We start from the raw sequence: 7107 nt of genomic DNA on the forward strand, positions 1-7107 counted from the left end.
ACCCTTTCAACTGATCATCATCAGTTGAATAGGAAGTTTAAAGAGGCGCTTATCTCATCCGTTGAAAATATTATCAGATCTGAGCCGTTGAAATTTCTTTTGTCTCTCTCCTACTTTATACACACGATCGTGTGTGTAGTTTTTGTAGAGTTCAATAAGAGTAATTTCTTCTCAACGGTAATTTCTCAGCCAATCACAGCAATTTTCTGAGAAAGTATTTAAGTGTTTTAATTTATTTTCATTTCTTTTCATCTCACTCTTTCGAATTCACCAAGCTCTCTTCTCTCTCTGTGCAAAAACAAGTTCTTATTTTCTTCAAGCTCTTTCCTGTAACTACAATGGCACCCATGAAGAAATATACTGCACCAAGTGGGTTCATCTATGAGAAGAACAACTTCGCATCATTTGTAGACACTGAGGCAGTAGAGGAGAAGGAATATCACAAGATGATGGAGTTCATCAAATCAAGCCAACTGTCTCATGCCATGCTCTCAACTCCTACTATCTACCATGAAGTTGTGGAAGAGATATGGACTACAGCTGAATTTAATAGTGAGGATGACACTATCTCTTTCTCTCTCAAAAATACTGTTCATGTAATTAACTGTGATGTTATGAATGCATGTTTTAAAATTCCTGAAAATACTGTCACAACTTTGCCTTCTGACATTCAGTTAGTTAACATGTTATATGCTATGAATTATGTTTTGCCCACTGATGCATTAGGTAAAATTGAGAGGAGAGGTCTTAGAAGAGAGTGGAGCTTTTTATGTGATGCATTTGTTAAATCTTTTTCTGGTAAAATTAGTAACTTCAATGCTATTACTTCTCAAATTCTGCAAATGCTCTATATGTTCTTGACCAATGAGTACTTTAACTTTGGCACTTTGATGATCCATGAAATTGGGGAGAAGCTAGGTGATAGGACTGATAGGCCTAAGAACATATATTATGTTAGATTTTTGATGATGTTGGCTAACCATGTTGATGACAAGTTAGTCATCACTAACCAGGAAGCCAAGCTTCCAAGTTTTGTGCAGGAAAAGAGGATCTTCAAGGACCTCTTCAGGATGAATCTCTATCCATCTTTAGAGATGACTTACCTGCCAATCATGGAAGCTGGAAAGGAAATGAGGTACATGGTTTTCCTACTACTCCTTCTCAACCCTCACCTTCTTTGCTTTCTGCCATCAGGGCTGTTGAGGAGGCCCATCAACAGTCCACACAAGTGGCACAACCTTCAAAATCCAAATCTTCTAAACCAACCTCAGGTGCCTCCCAAAAGGCATCTGTTGTAAAATCCAAGAAGCACAAACCTGAGGGGAGTGTGGTTGGTGGAAGTAAGGGGGAGGGAAAGGGTGATCTTCAAAGAAACCCTAAGGATAAGGCTGGAGAGAAGAGTGATGACCAGCCAAGCCACTCTGCAGTCTCCCAAAAGACTGTGGAGCTTAAAAAGGATTTAAACTCATCCCTAGCAACATCCTCCCAAAAGGATGTTGCTATTGAAAATAGTCCCCATCCAGGGACACAGCAAAAGAGGGGGAGGGACACCACTTCTTCACCAATCAAAGCCTATGGGAGAAAGAAGATGAGAAGTGACAAGGTAAAGCACACTGCACACACTATTTCTCAAAGTCAGATTGATGTGACTCCAATAAATGTGGAGTCACAGCCCCCTTCTTCCTCTCAACAAATTACACATATACATGATCTTACTATATCTACTATTCAAACACTATCCCCAACCTCCTCTGTGGATGTGGAATTAATTCACACCACACTTGTAAATTCTCCATCTTTAGACTTCTTGGAGAAGCCCCATTCTGAGATTGATCATCATCATTTTGATGATTTGTTGGATCAATCTCATCAAATTTATTCTTCTGTGACAATGTGTTCCGTGGACTTACATGCAAAATCAATCACCACAGACTCAACTGTCACAGCTTCTAAACCTATTTCTTCACTTTCTTCAACTGATCTCCTTCATCAGTTGAATAGCGTTTGTCCTTCAACTGATCTGCTTAACAGCTCTCATCAGTTGAATGCCTCCTCTACTCATGTTTCAACTGATGTCCCTCATCAGTTGACAACTGCTGTTACTTCAATTAATTTATCTCTTTCTACAGCAGTTGATCACATGGTAGCACAAACACTACTAGGATTGAGTGATGTGAGCACTGGAGTGGAGAGGCAGCCTTGGGTGCTGGCAAAAGGAGAGGGTGTGGAGAGTCTGGCAATTTCTTCTGGCCAGGAAAAAGGAGAGATAATGAGTGACCCTTTAGCAAGGGTAAGTGAGGGAGAGGTGAGGTGTGTGGTGAGCAAAGGGGAGCCCTTGATGCAAGAACAGAGAGAAAATGAGAGAAATGCAGGTGTCAATGAAGGGTTTAGTGAACAAGAATTTCAAGCAGAATACAGATCCATACTGGATAGTGTTTCACTAGACCCTGAGACTTTTACTCATGGGATGTCTTCTATCCAAGCTTTTGCAAGGATGGATAATCAAGCAGCTGAGAGGAGCCTAAATTTAATTCACTCTTCATCATCTATGCTTAGAGCAAAGGAGGCACTTACAACTCTGCCTGCCAATGCTGGAGATGATTTTCACTATGATGACAGTGATGAAGACCTCAATGATGCACTTGAGGAATCTCTTGGTGAACAGCCTACAACTTCTCTTCCCTCCTGGCTCTCCATTCAATCTGCAAATGCAACTGCAGTTAGTCTTGAGTTGCAAAGGCAAGCCACATCTCTGCTTCACCCTCAAGCTGGAAGCTCATCTTCTTCTCCATCTATCTCAGCAACTATTGCCAGTCAGGCTCTGGACAACCTCAAACTTCACAAATATCAATCTCTGCACTTTCAGAAGGAGGTAGAGCATCTCAATACTCTCATCACTTCTGTCAAAACTGATCTCACCAACCATATTGATGAGAAGCTTCCATCTCAAGTCAAGTCAGCCATCTCTGCAACTGAGAAAAAGCAAATTCAGTTGGAAAAGCAAGTGGAAGATCTAGAAATCAATGTGCAGATCTTAAATTCTAGAATGGAAGAGATGCTCCAACACCAGAGGGTGCAAACTGGCCTTCTTCAACATCTACTTCTGGCCTCTGGTGTTTCTCTTCCCAGTCCATCTCCTACACTTGCTGCTAACAAAAAGGGGGAGAAAGAACCATTGCCTACTCCTGCAGAATTGGTTAGCAGAATTCCTCCTCCTTTTCATACTGAAAAGGAAAAGAAAAGGCTTGAAAGAATTGCAGTTCTGGATTCTATTGAGAAGAGAGTGGCTCAGTTGGGAAAGAAATCTTCTGCAAACTCACAATCCTCATCTGCAGCCACCACTGCTCCAATCTCTTTTCCCACCACAACTACAATTCTCAGGGTAATTACACCTGAAATTGTTATTCCCTCCAAGAAAGAAAAGGGTGAGCCATCATTTTTGAATGAATTCAAGGCCATCCTATTCCCAAACAGTTGTGGTTACTCCAGGCCTGGAAAAGACTCAAGCTCAATCTACTTTCCACTAGCCAGGCCTGACAAGAATGAATACAAGCTTTTGGGCCAAGAGATCAAAAGTTACAAAGACTCTACAGATGTGGCTTTAAAAGCTCATTTTGCCATCATCTACAGAGAAGGCCAAAAGTTGTTTATTGGAACTGGCCATCCTCACTACTCATTTGCAAAAGCTGAAGAGGTGGCCAGAGAATGTGAAAGAAAGGAATATGAATCTCAACTCTCTTTGAATCAAGATTTAGAGGTTGATGAAAGGTATGTTATTGAGCTGGAAGAGGAGTTGGCAGCTGAGCTTCAAAATGAGAAAAGATTGCCTCTTGAATCTTCTCCTAAGAAAAAGAGAATCAAATCTAGATCTAAGATGCCTGAGGCAGCCAAGAGAAGAGAAGAAGTGCCTGAAAAGCCTATCTCAAAGCCTTCTTCTCCAATCAAGGACACCACAGTGGTGCATCCAGATGTCAACTTCCATGATGAGCCAATAATGCCAAAGGAGGAGCCAATTGTCTTGGAAGATATCCCAATTCCAGCTTTTCTTATTCAAGAAACTTCCAAGACAAAGAAGAAAGTCAAGTCTGTGGCTAAGAGGATGGCTAACCCTCCTAAACCTCCAAAAGAACCTGAAAATCCAGATGACTATCTTGTCATTGCCAACATTGAAGAAATCTCTGAGTTGGAGCTGGAGCTGGATGATCTTCAAGAAGTAAGAGGAATAGAAGCAACTTCAAAATTACCTGAAAGATTGGCATTCTCTTACAAAAACAAAGGTGATGTCATCTGGCCTCTTCACAGAGTTCTGAATCCTGAAGGATTCAGCTCTTTAACAAAGATATATGGATCCATGAAGAGGACAGGAAGATTTACACCACCTGCAAAGCAAATGGTACTAAAGAGAATCCTTGAAATCAGGAAGGAATGGTCCTCAGATGCTAGTCTACAGAGAAGGCTGAAAATCCCCTACACTGGAAAGAAAATTCATCATGAACCTACTCCAGTCATGGAATTTAGGGACAATCAAGGTGTTAGGAGATTTTTCAGACCTAAAGATCAACTCAAGGTTGCTAGTTTGAATACTCTGAAGACTCTCCAATCCAAGCTCAACAGGCAAGACAGTGATGAAGAATGGTTCTACAGGATCTTTGAGAAACAGATTGATATTCTTGAAGAAAAACTTAAGTCCAGAAGAAGAAGATCTTCTAGGAACAAGTAACTGCTCAGTCTAGAGGAGCATGATCATCTGTAAACTTTTCTAACTCTTGTATTTAAATTCTGCATTTTATTTTATTTATGTTTTGTTATCATCAAGTGTAGAATTTATGTCTGCATCTTCTCCAGTCATAAATTGGGGGAGATTGTTAGGAATCAATAATTTTTGATGATAACATAAACATTTTGTAACATGTCTTACTTAGAATCTTTATCAAATTTCAGTTGTAATTGTTATATTTTTTATTCTTGGAAATTATCAACGGATGGGTAGAATAGGATGGCTAATTGTAAATATCCAATGCCATGTAATTCTATCTAAGTGAAGGATATTCAACTGATGAGATGTAACTATTCAACTGATGAAGACTGAACCATGTTTCAACTGATGAAAACCAAGCATTCAACTGAAGACAAAGTATTCAACTGATGATGCTAAGGAATTCAACTGATGAGACTGGAACAGCATTCAACTGATGAAGTTTGTAATTCATTCAACTGATGAGCCTAGCACAACATTCAACTGATGAAGTCAAGAGCAGTTGAAAGTAACCAGAACTTTCAACTGATGAAGCAAAGAGCAGTTGAAAGTGACTAGAGCTTAAGTCTGACAAATCACATGGATCGAATTACACTAAAATAGACATGGAAGCCTAATTAGGAAAATAAAGAAGAAGCAGAAACATACTTATCTCATGCAGTGCAATCTGGATCAAATCAAGATGATGGTCAAAGATGAAGACATCTCAGAAAGCATGCATAAGACAAAGTTGTGCAGCATTGTTTTTAGATCAGAGTGCATTTTGTAATCTAGCTAAAAGCTTTGTAAAACTTGGAGTATATAACCAAGTTAGAAGCATCAGTTGAACTTGTTCAAATTACAAAAGAGAAAATCTGAGAGTTAGAACTTGTTCTTGAGTGATGAACCAGCAGCTGTGCGAATTGTAAACAATCCACAGATTCTTCTATATAAAATCTCACGGGTGGATCATTCAATCCACCCGTATTTTTAATACTTGGTGTTTTTCTGTTTACTGTGTTCTTAGTGTACTGTTCTTGAATCTTTTAAATTTGTAAAAGATTGTATTCAACCCCCCCCCCCCTTCTACAATCTTTCTTATAGTTGGTGTAAAATAACAGTTCTGATGATTCTCCAGCATTGAGATCACCCTTGTAGTCATGAAGGAACAGATGACATTGTCTATATTTGGATAGACAGCACGTTCAGTAGGGGTCAACATCTGATTCAACATAATCTGGAAGAACCGAGGGTATAGGAGCACATGACTGTTCTTCCTCAGAGAATCCTGAAAAGCACCCATAATCAGATGACCCAGGTTGATCCTTGTGTTTTGAGCAATGGCAATTGCAATTTCTTGATTGAAAGTTGTAATCCCATGGAATCCACCAGTCTTGGGTGCAAACACATGAGAAATGGAATTAAAGAAGAAATTCCATTCCCGAGGCAAGTGTTTGACATACAGCTTGGCTGGAAGTTCCCCGTCTGGTTCCCTCTGACAGTGGATAGCATAGAAAAAATTAATTCGTTCTGCTCTGTCAGGAACTGCTTCAAAGTCTTCAGTAGGTGGTTGTAGAGCAGTGTTCAGGGTGTTCTCAGTGATAGAAAGTGTACGTCCCTGAATTGTGCAAGTAAGTCCAAGTACCTGTCCTGCATTTACAACAGAAACAGAAGACAAGAAATCTCGAAGAAGAGATTTGTTAAGCATAACAGACTCTGTCATAGCAAATCGTGCAAAAGAAAATTCAGACATATATCGAACCCAGCGTCGATAATTTGCTTGCGTAATTAAATTATTATTTTCAACAATTGTGAAATTTGTCTTCGGAATATCAAAATGTGTAGCCATTTTTAATTAAAATTAAAAATGATTAGAAATTTCGTTTCACGAATAATCACGAACAAATATTCACTTATGTTACGAAAATAATTAATTAATAACGCTCCGAAAAACCCTAAATCCAAATATTTTAGATTTCGATGAAATTCAAGTATGTTGTTCCTCTCGAAATTCTAAGATTAATGGAATCGGTTATGCAAATTTTCGACCCTTAGATTACGTTCAAAACTAGCCTAGAAGTCTAAAGGTTTCGAAAAACCCTTTCGAAAAACTACTACGGATCGTGCTGAAACAGGTATGTATAGAAAGCTCTTGACACGGGGAATCCAAAACTGGTCTTATAATCAAAAATGGGCAAGAGTTCGTCGGTGTTTTGTTCGATTGAAGTTTCAAGAACTCGGCAGTTTTTGAATAAAGAAGAGGGTTTGGCTGCGTGTGTATATGCGTGTGTATTTGTGAATAAACTGAAGAAAAAAGACAAGTGCGTGTATATATATATTCACAGATAACAGGAGGCGCAAGTTGGTTAAAG

Source organism: Daucus carota, chromosome 9 (assembly GCF_001625215.2).
Source record: "Daucus carota subsp. sativus chromosome 9, DH1 v3.0, whole genome shotgun sequence".
In the NCBI taxonomy this organism is placed as follows: Eukaryota; Viridiplantae; Streptophyta; class Magnoliopsida; order Apiales; family Apiaceae; genus Daucus; species Daucus carota.